The sequence below is a fragment of the Lissotriton vulgaris genome, chromosome 10, assembly GCF_964263255.1.
Source record: "Lissotriton vulgaris chromosome 10, aLisVul1.2, whole genome shotgun sequence".
In the NCBI taxonomy this organism is placed as follows: Eukaryota; Metazoa; Chordata; class Amphibia; order Caudata; family Salamandridae; genus Lissotriton; species Lissotriton vulgaris.
In genome coordinates, this window is record NC_141698.1 from 163,540,783 (window position 1) to 163,558,292 (window position 17,510).

At 48.6% G+C, this 17,510-nt stretch overlaps 1 protein-coding gene across 1 annotated transcript in view; it reads left to right on the plus strand.

The window, feature by feature from the left end:
- The first annotated feature begins 12,357 nt into the window (after positions 1-12,357).
- The window catches only part of LOC147684901 (retinol dehydrogenase 16-like), a 177,372-nt gene continuing 172,219 nt past the window's right edge, over positions 12,358-17,510 (plus strand). Inside the window, exon 1 of the mRNA XM_086940794.1 lies at positions 12,358-12,447. The gene's annotated coding sequence lies outside the window, so the exon portion shown is untranslated. The remainder of the gene's footprint in view (positions 12,448-17,510) is intronic.

Consider the following 17,510-nt stretch of genomic DNA (forward strand, 5'->3'; position numbering starts at 1 on the left):
TAATTCCCAGGCTCTCCACATCACTGGAGTCAAGCTATCCAGGCTGAAGAAGGCTGATAGCCAGAAACCGGTCCTTGGATGCTTGATTCTGGTCTAGGAAAGACATGGCTTGGTAGTTCGGGCTGGACTGTTCCCATGAGGCACAGGGTCAAGGCTGATTTGCATATAGCCATTGTCTCACCTAGGGTGGTGTGGAGTGCAAAAAAACGATGGATTAGGCCCAAATCTTTGTACTGGGGTGAATGTAAGACATTGTTCTGCATTCTGTCCATCAACTGTGTTTTTTGCTAATTTCACCCCGAGTGGGCTGGGTATGCTCAGACGTGAGTCCAAGGCTCTCCACATCACTGGAGTCAAGCTATCCAGGCTGAAGAAGGCTGATAGCCAGAAACTGGTCCTTGGATGCTTGATTCCGGTCTAGGAAAGACATTTCTTGGTAGTTCGGGCTGGACCGTTCCCATGAGGCACAGGGTCAAGCCTGATTTGCATATAGCCATTGTCTTACCTAGGGTGTTGTGGAGTGCAAAAAAACGATGGATTTAGGCCCAGATCTTTGTACTGGGGTGAATGTAAGACATTGTTCTGCATTCTGTCCATCGACTGTGTTTTTTGCAAATTTTACCCTGAGTGGGCTGGGTATGCTCAGACGTGAGTCCCAGGCTCTTCACATCACTGGAGTCAAGCTATCCAGGCTGAAGAAGGCTGATAGCCAGAAACCGGTCCTTGGATGCTTGATTCCGGTCTAGGAAAGACATGGCTTTGTAGTTTGGGATGGACTGTTCCCATGAGGCACAGGGTCAAGGCTGATTTGCATATAGCCATTGTCTGACCTAGGGTGGTGCGGAGTGCAAAAAAACGATGGATTGAGGCCCAGATCTTTGTACTGGGGTGAATGTAAGACATTGTTTTGCATTCTGTCCATCAACTGTGTTTTTTGCAAATTTCACCCGGAGTGGGCTGGGTATGCTCAGACGTGAGTCCCAGGCTCTTCACATCACTGGAGTCAAGCTATGCAAGCTGAAGAAGGCTGATAGCCAGAAACCGGTACTTGGATGCTTGATTCCGGTCTAGGAAAGACATGGCTTTGTAGTTCGGGCTGGACTGTTCCCATGAGGCACAGGGTCAAGGCTGATTTGCATATAGCCATTGTCTGACCTAGGGTGGTGTGGAGTGCTAAAAAACGATGGATTTAGGCCCAGATCATTGTACTGGGGTGAATGTAAGACATTGTTCTGCATTCTGTCCATCAACTGTGTTTTTTGCAAATTTCACCCCGAGTGTGCTGGGTATGGTCAGACGTGAGTCCCAGGCTCTCCACATCACTGGAGTCAAGCTATCCAGGCTGAAGAAGGCTGATAGCCAGAAACCGGTCCTGGGATGCTTGATTCCGGTCTAGGAAAGACATGGCTTGGTAGTTCGGGCTGGACTGTTCCCATGAGGCACAGGGTCAAGGCTGATTTGCATATAGCCATTGTCTGACCTAGGGTGGTGTGGAGTGCAAATAAACGATGGATTTAGGCCCAAATCCTTGTACTGGGGTGAATGTAAGACATTGTTCTGCATTCTGTCCATCAACTGTGTTTTTTGCAAATTTCTTTTTAGGACAGCCTGGGCTTGTCGACTGAATAGAACCCTTTTAAACAGAATAGCATAATGGGAAATATGTCTCCACTACTGCGCAGGACATGTGCGTGTTACTGTGTTAATAAATGCAGGCATCTGTTGGTAAGTTCTTTGCTTTCTTTTTTAGGTGTCAAAAGCTGGTGCTGCTGTGCCGCCGTGGAATGGCCACTTAGCTCGCAAAGATTTGAGTTGAAAAACCAAAGGAATTCCCAGTTTGAGGAGCAGTACCGGTAGGATGTTTCTCTCGAGGCAACTAAGTAATATCAGGCACGAGCCCAAAGTAACCTCTATGCTTGTGAGTGTTAGAAATCTCATAAGAGCGCAGCCCAGGGCTTTAAGTGGGATGAAAAAACTGGTGGGGGGTCGCCCAAAGGGGTGTGGCCGATGTATTTGAGGGCATGGCTTAAAAAGACTTAAGGTAAAAATCTGTGCTTAGCATAGTGTGCAATCCAAATTGTATTCTGCTGATTCTGTCATTGCATCCAGATATGATACAAGTAAAATCATACCTGTAACAAATCTGGACTACTAGCTTTGTCAATGGTTGTTAGTTCCATAAATAAATAAGCAGCAACTATGGCTTGTTGTATATAATATTGAAAAAGCTTCCACTTACAGCCCTAGTGACACCACAAGAGTGTTGCGTCTCCTGCGTTTCAAAAAGAGAAGGGAAAACCAGAGAGAAAATGACTCTCTTTAGAGGACTTCCCTTCCCCTACAACACTCACCTGGCATAACGTCATGCCATAACTTCTCCACTAGTGAGAAGTGAGCAGTGTGAGCACCCACACATGATGTGCCTACTGTCACTGCAGTCCGAAAAAAAAAACAGACCATGTGCCAGAGTACAAAACGTAGCCTTACGGCTATAGCTGCCAACTTTGAGCCTGGTGAACTGGGTTCGAGCCTCGGCATCGGCTCAACATCCTGTGATTCTTTGCAAATCACCTAATCTTCCAGTGCCTACCAAAAATGAATGCGTCCTTGTGTAACATCACTGGTGCTCATGTAAAGTGCTCTTATACCTTCGTGTCTAGTTAGCGCTATATAAATCTGCACAAAAAATATAGAGACCCGTTTCGAGGCCCTCTTTTAAAAACTGCTGGTGCTTAGCGCCGGGGAGACCCGGCCCACTAAAAGCCTTTGCGCTGCCCTTTGCAGCTTCTAGAATATTCTAAGCAAGTCAAAAATCTTGCTCCTGGTCTACCATGGTTTCACATGGTGTGCCACCCTTCCTATAGACACCCACTGGGCAACCATGACACCCACCCTGGACCGAGGGGAAGCCAACAGGTACATTGTGAGCCACTCTCACGCACTAACTGGAAGCCAGCTGGGCTCAGTTCTGTAGTGAATAGACAGCTGGATCGATTTGAGGAAAGAGGCCTGGCTTCCGACTGGGTGCCACATAAAACTTATTAGAACATTGGAATGTTGGGAGCTCCATTGGAAACAATGGAGTGCTCTGGGCTTATAATGGCTGGTATAAGCCTGGAGCTCCAACATTCCAATGTTTCTTTGTTCACAGCTCTGGCTGTGAACAAAGGCTTCAGGGAACCTGAGGGGATTCCAATCCCCTCACGCTCCCAAAAGGCTTTGTTTTTTCTGTTAGAACATTCTGTCCTCTAGTGACAGAATGTTCTAATAGCCTTATAGCCCTTCGTAGATGGGCTATACCGCTATTAAAGTCCCTCTCCCTTGTTAAAGGCCCGCGCCTTTGGCTCGGGGCCTTTAACGCTGGAGAGGGCCTTTAATAGCCGGTATAGCCCTCTACGGCGGGCTATAAGGCTGTAATAAAGGTGAGTCTTGTGCGCATCCCCTGACTAGAAGGGCAGAACACCTCCCCAATAAGATCTCAATCAGAGAAGTAGTAAGTTGATCATTTGGGGTGCACGCTTTATCAGACTGATAACCAGGATGTGGCATCTAGCCTTGCCACCTACCTTCTTATCCTATCCCTAGTAATGGGAGGAAAGAAACAGAAGTTGTGAACACTCTACTTGAATTAAGTAGGATGAGACTACCCTCTGGAAATGTTCAAGGAGTGAATAAGAGCTCTTCTTTGCTGGTGGGATGACAGCACCTATGAGGACAGAGGGAGACAGATTGATGTATGCTCACAAGCTTGCAAAGAACTAGTCAGATGGGCTACTCCCCTCACCTTCATGTGAACACTCAGGCCCTAGATAGCCCTGATGGAAAGAACAAACTTTTGGGAGGAGTTGACAAACTAGTAGAACAACACTCATAAGGCCCAATAATAGCAGCACACTCGTAGAGGCCCATCCAAGCACAATACAGGAACGCAGACGGAATCACCAAATATTTTACATTCAGAAAGTTATTGTGACTACCAAGCCCAAGAAATGGCTTCACAAAAGCTTTAATATATTGACTAAAGACGACCTAAAGTCATGCCTGACGAAATCCAAATACAGATCAGGAGAACTCTATAGTGGAAAACCCCTCCCCTTTGAGAAGTGAACAGAGGAATGATATACCAGACACCAGATCTGACATTCAATCATTGATTCAGAGATTATAACCAACAGAGAGTCAGCTTAAATAAAGAACCGAGGAGGCAGTCATGAAAAGAGCCAGGCAATGTAGCCAAATCCAACATAAGGGCTCTAGAATTCTTTTTTTATCAATCCCTGCCATCCTCCAGTATTCAAAAGAAAAGAACCCTGTATCAAATTGTGCAATTTCTCACTAACAAAAATGCAAAATATCATTGGATTTATCTGACGACTCGACAATTCACCTGGAAAGACTCTGTGGAAACTGTTAGTGATTAGGACAAAGCTCTCAAGCAATTGACATCTGAGAGCCTGATGACCTGGGGTGAGATTCAAAGAGGAATGAGGAGACCCCCAAATGGACAGGACAATGATTTGACTCTATGTAGAGATAGATTCACAAATGATAGGAGGCAATAACACATCGATGACTATATCAAATTCACCATTTGTATAACAGAGAATATTGGAGAAGCAGACTGTAAATGAAGACAAAGGAACTCAGGATGAGGTTAATGGGTGGGGGGAGCCATTTGAGGGTGACCACAATGAAGCATGGGTCAGATACTCTAACCAGGTTTGTCTGGATCAAAGATGTTACCTTCTGGCGTCCATTAAGTCCCAATCCACCACAGGAGTACACTTTTACAGACTCCCTGGACCTCAGAGGAGACAGAGACTCAAACTGTGTCAGGCAGAAGCAAACAGAAGGGTCCAATCCAGATTGTGTAATCTTAATGAATATCTGCAGAATACAAGAAAAATTGGCATGTAGGGGTAGGGGCTGCCCACACAAATTTGAAAAAGTATGGGGTGGATGGTTCAAAAGGACCTAAAAAAGGCTAGCAATGGTGAGGTAGCAAGACAATATCTGAGGGAAAGGTACGAACCAGACAGAAAATCTCAGTGTCCTGAATAAGGAAATTGGCCCCAGTGACTCCGACAAACAAAATTGGAACCTAATGGGACTGCATGTGTCAATGTGACGATACTGATTGATACCTTTAGGAGGAGGAGAAAGAGGAGGGCAGGGAGATGGAGGGCACAGGATATCTCCACTGGGCAGCTTGGCAGTTGCTGGAAAGGCCTCCTGTAGCTCGCTGTATCTCTGTATCCTGGAAAGGTGGTCAGCCTTATGACCCTTGGAGTACACTTCTTTTCCGCGGTAACAAGAGGTAGCAGGTCCAGTCCTTCAGGGTTCTTCTAAGGTCACAGACAACAGGTTCTGCCCTCTTCTGATATTCTTCAGATACATAAGTGTTCTGAAGTGGGTTCTTAGAAGTGCTGCATTTATGCCTGGCATGACCGAGTGGGTGGGAATGACTCCTGGACATGCCCTAACCAATGGAGAAAGTGTTTCTGAGGCTAACCCTACCCACTTTGGTCATTTGAAAGATGGCGAACGTTTTCAGCCACACACAACTTGGGCTCTGAGAGCTGGGGCTGTGTATGGGGAGTGTACTATGGTAATCCTAGTGTTCTCATACATCTAAAACTAAAATCCAGTCACAAGCAGTCACTGTACCCACAATAAACTCAGAGACAGAAGTCAGGTAGAACATATGTAGGGGTTTCCACCAAATAGACTGTAGATACACAAGAATTGTTTTGGCATGCTTTGTTGCTTCCTTTCAAGTGTGCCCCCAGTTTTACATGTAAAACATAGAAACAGATGTCTGTTAGAGCAAAAAGGGAGGGTTTCCAGCAACCAGACCGTGGATACATAAGAATTGTATTGCCATCCATTTCTCTGCTTGTCAAGTGTGCCCCAAAGTGTAAACCCAGCAGACCTATCAATTAGGATTTTAAAAAAAAGTTTTTATTGTCTTTTCACATATTAAAACATTAACATGCCGAGCAGCCACGGTGGAGATATCCTGTGCCCTCCATCTCCCTCCCCTCCTCTTTCTCCTCCTCCCAAAGGTATCAATCAGTATCGTCACATTGACACATGCAGTCCCATTAGGTTCCAATTTTGTTTGTCGGAGTCACTGGGGCCAATTTCCTTTTTCAGGACACTGAGATTTTCTGTCTGGTTCGTACCTTTCCCTCAGATATTGTCTTGCTACCTCACCATTGCTAGCCTTTTCTAGGTCCCTTTGAACCATCCACCCCATACTTTTTCAAATTTGTGTGGGCAGCCCCTACCCCATATGCCAATTTTTCTTGTATTCTGTGACATCTTCTAGGCTGCTTCTCACTCCTTTCCAGAATGAGCTGAGCTTTGGGCATTCCCATTACATATGCAGGAATGTACCCCGCTGTCCGCAGCATCAGAGGCATAGGTCACCGTGGGTTCTGCCTATTTTATGTAGGAGTGTTTGGGTATAGTAAATTCTATGAAGGATTTTTAGCTGGATTAGTCGAAAGCTTGCTTTTATGGCCACTTCCCGAGGGAACTTCAGGGCCTCCCTTCCAGTTGTCATCCCCTATTTCCCCCTTGCTTCTGTGCCAGTGGTCGCCTAATCAGGTTAATTCACTTTGTGTGTTCCTCATCAACGTTCCATAGGTGAGGGATATGGCTTTCAATGTCATGTGTCCATTTTTTAGATGGTTTTCCAGAGGGAGTCTTCCTTCGTTTCCTCCCCTCTTAGGAATCGAGATTGTAAAGCATGTCGTAATTGTAAATAGTTGGATATCTGCGTTATATTCACAACATATTTCTTAGGTGTTCAAATGGTCCCATGCCATTTGCATCCCACACATCGTGTAGCATGGAGAGAGCAATCGTATCCCATTGTTTGATAGTCTGGTAGTTCCATCAACTCAACGGCATAGTCTAGAGCCTACCCATAAAGGAGTTCTGGGAGTTAGTCTCTTCTCCCACCCAATTTCTCTATTTAGTTTTTGCCCTATGATGTAACTGTTACAGTGGCGGGTGGGGCATCAGTAGGCAGCTATACTACATACAATACTTGGAGGTAACCCTTGGGCCCCAGTTTCTCTCGATCCATCCAAAATGCTGGGTCCTAGAGCAGGGAATATTCCCACTCATTCACTATCTGGACCTGTGCTGCCTCGTAGTATTGCGTACATGGGGTAGCTCTATACCCCCCTCATTAAGGGATCTCTGGAGAGTGGCTAGAGCATTCACCACAGTCCATTCAGCCATTATAGGGACTGTAGTGATCTATTTACTGTCTGAGAAAAGGTGTTGGGGATTGCATAGTGGTTGTTTTATAGTAAGCAGATGAATCCTGGGAGCGTTATCATTTTAATGCTTGCCACCATGCCCAAGAGCGTAACACAGGCCCCTGCAGCCCCTGCGGTGCGGGGGCCCCAAGCTCCAGGGGCACCCCTTGGCACTGCACACTGGCCGGAGAGCTCCTGATTGAGCTCGGAGGGGGGCCCTCTACATACCCTGCAGGGAGGCCCCCTCTGTTTTCGTTACGCCAGTGGCCATGCCAAGGATTAAAAATGTTAGGGTTCTCCAATGTGGAAGATTAGGAATTTCTCCATTTTATTTCCAAGCTCTATAAACTCCCACAGATTGTAAAGCGATCTCTAAGTCTGAGTCTGGTTCTGCAATATATAGTAGAATATCATTGGCATACAATAATATCCAGTCTTCCCAGGAGTCACTCCACTACCATCCTCATATCTGGGCATCTACCCGGATCCACTAACTAGGGCCTCTATTGCCGGGACAAAAAGCATTGGCGGGAAAGGACACCCTTGTCTTGTGCCTTTCTGTACGGGGAATTCCTAAATAGGATTTCATTCACTTTACGTCTATCTCTGAAGTTTGGTGTAAAGAAGCTGAGTCCATTAGAAAAAATCTAGGTCCAAATCCCACTTTTTCCATAATGGCAAACAGGAAGTACCATTCTATCAAGTCAAATCCTTTATTCGCGTCCAGGAACGCGATCGCCGGGGTAAGTTGATTGTATCCTCTGTTATAATATTATTGTAGAGGACTCACAAGTTCAATTTGGTGTATCTGTGGGGTATGAACCCATTCTGATGGAGTTGCACCTGGTTGAGGATTACCTCTTGTAAGTTATTTGCTAATACCTTAGCTAAAACTTTGGTATCCGCATTGGGTAGGGAAATCGGTCTGTAGGAATCCCACCTGCCCGCAGCTCTGCCGGTGCACCTCAGCCCGGGCTTGTAACTCCCTCCAACTAGGGCTAGCGATCGGTGGCACCGCACCAGGTGCTGACTTAGGGTGTGGGCGTCATTTTCCAAAGTATAATACAATTTTAAAAGCACTTGCTGATGTGTTCCTGGTCTCCAGCCATCTTCAGGCATCAATTAAAATGTCAAGGGAACTCCGGTGATTAATCGTCTTCCTGGAAAGAGACCAGAGGTTTGTCTAGTGGAAGTTTTGACTTGTCCTAAGTAGAGCAGAGGGTTAAAATGCCTGCTGCTAAGAACATGTAACATGCAGATAACAAAGTGTATATAATGTAAATAGGTCAGTGGTTACTCCTTTTGTAAGAGAGCTCCTTTTCGTTTATAAGTCAAAATCCTAATATAGAACATTGAGCTATTAACTGTCATCAAAGAGCTGCGTGCATACTGCAAGTTATATGTTAGAGCTATATGTTTTTTGCCCAGTCTTTCATTATCCTAATCTTGCCAAAGGGGTTCATTTGGATAGAAAACAATTCTTATTATTCAAGAGAACTCCTAACAATGATGTTATGTTTTACATTCTGAATTTGCACTTTACCAGAATAAGAACTCTTAAACTATACTGCCTGCCAGTATCGATGACATGTCACTCCTACACTACACCTTGTAGTCCTGTCTGATGTAACATTTCCTATACACTGATTTACACACATATGATTGTCTCTGTGCAATGTGTGCGTGATGTACAGTGGTCTGACACCTTACGTATAAGCGGTGCTATACCATGGGCGTAGGAGACACTAAATTTCTGGGGGGGACAGGGACAACCTTGTGGACTTCCCAGTGACCCAATACAAATTGCCCATTGTGCGAGACCGTACGCGCGTTAAACGTATACAATCGCATAGTTATGAAGAGAAATATTGAGAAAGGCAGGCAAGTAGTCACAGTCTGCAAGTATGCTTTAATTTTATTCACATTCACAATAAAAACCAAATGGGAAAAAATATGTATATGATTCTTGCATCTTCATGCACCAAGAAAACAAAGGCGGGACAAAAAAAGGAATAATAAACTAAACGCTCTTAGCGATATTGCTACATCTCAAAATGCAATCGGACAAATTAGAAATTGTTTTTCTTGCTGCAGGAATCTGTTTTAAAATTATGAACTTTATTTTGAAAAGCCAAATAATTTCTTGCGCCGTTCATTGCAGAAGACAAATTCTTTCGCTATTCTATGCAGGTCAACTGAGTCCATAATCTCTTTATGTATGTTGCATTATTAAAAAAAAAAACGCTTTTCTTCTGGGGAAACATTTATTGAGTGCAACTTGCTTCAAACAAATAATAGAAAGCCGCCTACTGGATAACTTGTGTTATTCTCCAATGAAGCGGCCTTGGGGTTCCGGTGATATTTACACCCCTCCACCTGGCCTCGATGCAACTGTAATGTTGTAACCCATGGGATTGGAGGGAGGGGGGAGAGGTTATGCTTGTGCATGTCAGTGTGTGGATAGAGTCTATTAATCTCTTAAATCAATAGACCAAAATATATGTAAATGGCACCAGAAACTATTAATCGAATTTTATTGCACAACATCCAGCGCCTGGTGTTCAGTATAGTGACTTTAGAAGGATGAAATGCTGAGTCAGCAGTGATTTGCACATCAGCACATATATAACTTAGATGGCAGCAGTAAGTCTTTTGTCGTTTATTTTAAGCCCATAATACATAGGTGCGCGCCCAGTTAAACAGCACTGAGATTGTGACATTATGAGACCATCTAAGCCGACACAGCTCCTCCTTTCAGCAGCGCACTGGTTGCATTGCATCATTGTGTTATGTTGTGTAATGTCATTACTGGACAGCTCACCGGAGCCCCCCACACACCCGCAAAGACCCCATTTCCACCTCTCCCACCCACCCGCCTGCGCCCGTAATGCCGGCGGTGACTGCATATTTTTCTAAACTGCATCCCAACGTCTGATTTAACAAGGCTAAAGATATCCTGAACTCTGAAGGTATTGTCTGCACTGAATATTTTGAAAGCAGGAATACTTAAACGGGCTCGGAGTGATTATTGTGAAAATAATGGTGCTGCTGAACCGGAGGAGAGAGTTGAAGCCGCCGCTGCGCGCCTACAATATTTCACCAACCCAGGCACGTGACCACAAAGCCTGTACCAGCCTCAGTGCCCCAATGAGAGGTGGCACGCGGACGGTACTGCAATGTCTGGAATTACCTTCCTTTATTATGGTTGTCATTATTTCTAGTGATAACTGGTAATTCCCCAATCCCCACCCTTCCCTGCTACCCCTCATCCCACCCACCCCATCCCTCCCTAAACATGTGTTGGAGAGGTGCTTGTAATGTGTGGAATAAATTATTGGCCAGGGATGATTACGGGACATTTTACGATTATCACAACTTTGTGTTAACTAATTAAAGGGCTGTCATGGCTGCCCTGAAATTTGGCAGATGGCACAGGTTTTCGTGAGGCCTATTTGGATCTGGCTCTGAATCTGATGCAAACAGAGCACTTGCCCCTTTTCTGCTGTTAGCAAAATTATTGAAAGGATATTTACAATCATTGACCCTTCGTGAAATCCAAGGTCACAGCTTTGGACCCGTAGGCTGGGCACAGATGTGTGCAGACGGATAGGTACTCTTGAGCTACAGAAGGGCCCGAGAGAAGCGAGGCAGAGCTGAAGAGAGAGACGAAGAGGACCAAGAGAAGGATCTTTGTAGATCAAAGGGCAAGCAGAGTTTGGAGACAGAATTCAAGAGGATTGAAAGGAGTTTGGGGTAGCCGCGTTCAGAGAGAGAAATCACAAGGAGGTGTAAAGAGAACACAACTGGGCCCCGAGGAGGTGAAAAAAAGGACCAGCCTGCTGGTGAGGGATCAGGATTGTGGTACTTCGAAGAGAGTGCCATAAATCAATAGTGCGCTTTCCCTGCCAAATCTCTGTTTCGCCTGCTCTATATGTAAAGGCAGGCCTCGTGAATGCGCACTGAAAAGCATTTCTGTGCATCCTACCAAATGATTGCACTCTAGTTATTACATGAAGAGAATTGTGTTTTGACTCTATCCAGCGTGAAGCAGCCCGTGGGGGAAAGGAGCAGCTCTTTTTGCATGGTAATGTCATCTGCACATTTTGTTATTCCCTTCAGCCTTTAGCAGGGCAAGTAAGGCTCGCTTGCTGAGCTCGCTCGCCATAGTGCACTCACCCCCACCACTTTCAAATGTCACCAGGCGCCCCTTGCCCTTGCCCCTACGTCAGTCCCTTCAATGGGATAGGTAGTCACAGGCGGGAGGAGGGACCTCACACTTGGTGGGAGCGTGCTGCTGCCTGCAGCCCTCCGTCTTCAAGCCGGCACCAGACAGGGGGGGGGGAGGGGGAGGGGCGAGGAGTCCGAGGACGAGCACTGGCTCTAGGCTGCTGAGGTGAGAACTAACTACTTCCCAGAGCCTCAGGGGTTTAAAAGGGCAGAGGCAGGAGGGCGAGTGGCCTCTGACGTCACCTTATGCTGTGACTATGGATCATTGGCGCCAGGTCAAGTACAGGGCCATTTGGTCTCGCAGCACCTCTTGCACTTTTTTTCACGCGCTAATGGCCTGCCAATCTCCCTCTCAGGAGGTAGATGGGAAAGGTGTTTGACTCCTCATCCCCCCCCCCGACCCTTGTCCCCTGTGTCCCCCCCCCACTCCAAAATCTGGGGGGGATATGTCCCCCGCATCCCCCACAGTTCCTACGCCCATGTGCTATACTGAATGTCCTGAATTTTGACCTCCTGTCCTGAATTTGTGTCCTGAAGGTTGACCCTTTCTCCTGAATTTTTACACTCACTGTGTTGAATTTGCACCAACGCCAGTTGGTCCCCTTAACTCGTGCGCCCCATCGCCATTGCACGGCTCCACCACTGCACCTCTGCACAGCTTTGCCACTGTACCTCTTCACACCTCCGCCACTGCACCTCGGCCCTAGCCGGCTGTACCCCCAGAGCTCCGCCAGTGTACCTCTGCACAACCTGGCGTTGCAATGAGCGGAACAGACACTCCCCCCCCCCCCCCCCCCCCCCACGGTTCCGCTTTTTCCTTTTCGGTTACGGTCCCGCTGGTGAGGCGTGGGAGGGCGGAAGTGCCGGGAAGGGTGAGCGAGAGAGGTATTCACAGAGGACAGAGCGAGGTCCCAGGGAGCGGCGGAGCAGAGGGCCGGGAGCAAAGGTGGGTGAGCGTGATTGGGATGCGCCTGAGAGCTGGGCAGGGAGAGTCAGGGCGCATAGGTGGGCGAGAGCTGGGTGAGGAGTGCGGGGATGTAAGCCAAGCAGCCAGGTAAAGTGAAGAGGGTGGTGGTACATGGAGGGTGAGGCCTGGGTAGGGAGTGAAGGTATTCCTACATCAAGTGGCCCTGGTCATCATGTGCGACTCCTGCTGCCGGTCCTGGGGTTTCAGCCAACCGCGCTTGCATGATGGGGTTTCAAACCGAAAATAAAAGCCCCAGAATGTAAAGAGCTGTTGGTGTGAAAGTCAAGACCGGCGGACAGCGCCAGACGACACACAGACCCGCCTGGAAGCTCTAACTCCCCGGCCTGCAGGCTCATCTCGGCAGCAGGTGCACGACCCTACTGAACGCACCTACAGGCTTGGGGACCAGAGAGGCCCCTATGGAGGCTGCAGGCTTGAAGGGGGCAATGGTAGGCTTTGTGCTGCCTACGGCTCTTCCCCACCAATCATGAGTACCGGGATGCAGCCCATGAAGGAGCTCTCCCTTCTACAGTTTGTCTTTGAATTACTTGTGACTGACTCTGCCCTGCCGTCCTTTCAGTTGAGGCCTTTCTCTAGAGAAGACTTCCCATACGATGGGCCAGTATGGCAGCGAGCGGTGGCTGGCATCATGCACGTGCACCTGACACGTCCCGGTCTAGATCTGTCTCCCAGCGCCTCTACCGACTCTAGTGTTATATTGGGCGCTATAGCCCAAATGTATATGTCCAATAAAAAACACAGAGGCTGTCAGTATCCGCGAGGCACTTAAGAGTCAAATGAATGAATGTGTGATTAGTCCCTATATTCTGGGCACTTCTCGGGGCCAAGTGGCAAGAAGAGTCCCCCAGACTTCGAATTCGCCCACAGTGGCCCGATTTGGTACATGTCCCCGTGCTTCGATAGTTTTCTCCAGATAACCCACATGCCCGGGTTTTGGGAAGGGGTCAGATGAGCCAGAGACTGCATTTGAAATGTTTTGACAAAGCCCTGCAGGGACCGGCATCTCTTTATCCTGAAGGGCTGCTCGACATGCCACACAGCATACCATTGTGTGCCCTGCCCTGCCCTTTGTGCCATTTCACACACTGTTGATAAACGTTCTTTTGTGACATTCAGACCCGGCGTGATGACGTCAGCACGCACTAGAAGGTGCCTGCGGGGAGCAGCTCAGGTCACAGGCGCCAATATTTCTGCAGTTCCCCACTGCCAGGCTCACCCCCTACCCCCGACTTCACGGCGCCATGTTTTGTGCCCGTTTGTGACAATCATATGTGTGTAAATCATTTCGCTTTATAGCACCACTTATACGTAAGGTGTCAGAGCGCTTTACATCACTCACACATTGCACAGAGACAATCATATGTGGGTACATCAGTGTATAGGAAATGTTACATCAGACAGATCTACAAGATGTAGTGTAGGAGCTGGCGCGCAATACCCATTGGACTCACCGGGCTTCAGACCGCCTCACCCCCCCCCCCCCTTTCGTGTGTGGCAGCCCTGGATGAGACAGATCAATTTCCGGGCACACCCAAACGTTTCACAGGTCTTTAAAAGACCATTTGAATGTTAATTAGGCCTTGCAGTTGTTTCACCCCTTCTAAGAGCCCCTGAGGCTCCACTCTGCCTACTGATTAAAGGTTCAGCCCCCCCCCCCGAAATTTTTTCTTAGCCCCCCCCCCCCCCCCCGAAATTTGACTCTAGTTGCGCCTCTGTGTAGGAGTAACATGCCATCGATACTAGTAGGAAATAGATTTTAAGAGTTCTTATTGTTTTTTTTTTTTTTTTAAACTCTTTATTCGTGACTGTTACAGGATGCCTTACATTTCTGTACATTTTCTTATCGTAACATACATCAGTCTTTTCCGTTTTCAAACCCAGAAACTTGTGGGAACAGTGCATTTCAGTTTCAAATTGCTTATCAGAGCATCCCCAGGATGATTCCCATATGTACTCCGTACCCTCCAGAATTGTGTCCGTCATAAGTAGCATACCCCAACTGTCCCTTCCTCCCCAACCGCCCACCCACCCCCTGTCTCCTGGTCGTCCTCACTCGTACACTCCACATCCCGGGTCAAGGTGGCACTATGTATGTCTGAAGTGGTAAAAGCCGTAGGTCTGGTCTAGCCCCTGTGAGTCACATTGGTGCCCTTTAAGCCTCGTCCCCCTCCCGCCACCTTTGCGAGTTCATCCCACCGGGCCTCCCGAGCAGTCCAGGTCTATCTCCTCCAGGTCTATCATCATTAAGTCCCATTCCTGAGCTATAGGATATTTGCGCAGGCCCTTGCTCTCCTCGTCTCGCAGCGCCGCGGATTCTGCCTTGCCCCACTTCAGCAAGTCGCTGCGCCACGTTTCTATCTGCGGGGCCCTGGGTGACTTCCATCTCATGGTGAGCACCCTGATCGCCAGCACCAGTGCCAGGTCCGTAAATCTCAGCTGTGCCTTGCATGTCTTGGGCCGCTTTCTATTCCCCAGCAGGCATGGTAACGCTCCCTCAGGGATTCGGAGTGTTGTTATGGAGTGTAGTGTATGTTTGATCGTTCCCCAGTAAGAGTGTAACTTCGGGCATGTCCATAGCATGTGGAGAATATGTGCCTCATCCTGGTAACATCTCGGGCAGCAATGTGCGGTGGCAGGGAACATCCGATGCAGCCTCTGGGGTGTAAGGTAAGCTCTGTGGAGAACCATGGCCTGTATGAACTGAAACTTAACATTCCTAGACACCCGTCTATGATGGCCTAAAATAATTTTCCACTCCCCGTCTGTTATGTTTTCCCCTGAGTCTGCAGTCCAGGACTCCCTGAGTGTAGCAATCGGTGAAGGTACATGTTCCCTGATGCCAGTGTATAGCCATTTCACTAGGTGTCCCCCCGCTCCCATGTAGTGTAAGAGATGCACTAATTCATGCTGTTCCGGTTTCGTCCTTTGCGGGGCCCAAGCCCGTCTGACATAGTGCGTCACCGAGGCGTGTAGTAGGTAGAAGCGTGAAGGTGCTCCCGTGGCCTGCACAAATGAGTCATGGTCCAGCAAGGTGTCATCGCCGAACAGGTCTCCCACCCTGTCCACTCCAGTCTCCGCCCAGGGTCGCAATCTGCGCCGTGTTAAGGTCCCCTGCGGTGTCGGGAGTCCCAGTAGTGGTATATTGTCTGCATATGGGGGGGGTCCCATTCGAGTACGACAGCGCTTTCTTCCAGCAGGTCAAGGCCACGTGCAGGAGGGGGTGGCAGTCCCCAGGAATTCTAGCATTGGGCAAGAGGAGGGAGTGCAGGTCTCCCCGCGCCAGTTTGTCCTCCGTGTAAGCGATCTCATGCAAGTCCCTGCCCCCCACCCATCGGGTCAGCCATTGGAGTTGGCTGGCATAGTAGTAACTGCGCAGGTCCGGCACTCCCAGTCCGCCCTGCCTAGTATTCAGTTGCAGTTTTTTAAGGCTGATCCGCCTCCTCCCCGAGCCCCAGATGAGGGTGATCAATAATGTATTCAGTGAGGTAAATATCTGACGCGGTTCACAAAATAATACAGAATGCGGGGAAGTAGGACCATCTTCGAGACCGCCACTCGTCCCATTACCGATAGGGGCAAGGATGTCCAGAAGCCCACGCTACCTCGTATGCCAGTAATGGCCTTACGGATATTACCGTCAATCTGGGCCTCCGGGTCCCGGTAGACCTGTATTCCGAGATACTTGAACGTGGTCGGTGCCACTTGTATGTCGTAGGTCCCGAACTGTATGAGGGGAGGTCGTTGGCCATCTCGAAAGAAGAAGCCCAGGGACTTCCCTGGATTTATAGCCAGCCCAGATATGTCCTCAAATCGCCTGAAGATATCCGCCAGAGACAAGTGGTCTCCTCGCAGGTTTCGGAGGAACACCAGGATGTCGTCGGCATATATTGAAGTCATGTGGTCGGTGCCCCCCACCGGTATGCCGTCCTCCGCAGCTCTGTTGCGAAGCGCAATAGCCAGGGGCTCCAGCGTCAACACAAACAGTAGTGGCGACAATGGGCAGCCCTGGCGGGTGCCCCTGTGGACTCCATAACTGTCCGAAGTGTGCCTTCCTGTGCGCGCCCTGGCCGTCGGACCCGTGTATAATAAACGGATCCATTTGATCAGGGCTTCCGGGAAACCAAAGCGGTGTAAGACTTCGAACATGAAATTCCACGTCAAAGAGTCAAACGCCTGACGGAGGTCTAGGGCTATGCAGCCCGCGTGTGGCAGATTGTGGGGTGTAGTTGTCATGAGGGCGTGGAGTCGCCTCGAGTTTTGGGAGGTACTCCTCTCTGGGAGGAAGCCACATTGATCGGTATGGATCAGGCCAGGGAGGTGATGTTGGATCCTCAAGGCAATAGCTTTACTGAGAATCTTATACTCCGTGGAGAGCATAGAAAGGGGCCTGTAGTTACCTACATCCTGAGGGTCCCTACCGGGTTTCGGGATCGAAATCACCAAGGCCTGCATGGTGGTAGCCGGGAGATGGCCAGCCTCGTACGCAGTGAGGTATATTTTCTCCAGAACAGGGGCCAACACATCAGTATATGATTGATAAAACTCCCCTGGTAGGCCATCCATACCCGGGGTTTTACCCCGGTTAAGTGAGTGGATCGCTACCTTTATTTCCTGCTGTGTTATAGGCCCGGCTAGAGCCGCCTGGACTCCCGGGGCCAGCACTGGGAGCGTCAAGTCATCCAGGAATTCCGTCATTCCGTCCCTGTCCTCTACAGAGGGGGGAGCATAGAGGGTCTCCAGGTGTGTCTTAAACACAGTATTAATACCCATTTGAGTGTGTATCAGATCACCTGCCGCGTTCCGGATAGACGTTATTGTAGGGCTCTCAGGGGCATCCCGGACCAGCCGGGCGAGCAGAGCACCGGACCTATCTGCCTCTGACTGTTGCCGTTTCAAATAGGCTCCGTAGTCCATCACCCTCAGGGTCTCTAGTAGTTCAGCATGTTCGATATTACACTGCTGTAGATCCGGTCGGCGGTCAGGGTCCTGCCCCACCGCATTTTCCAGGTCACTTAACCGCG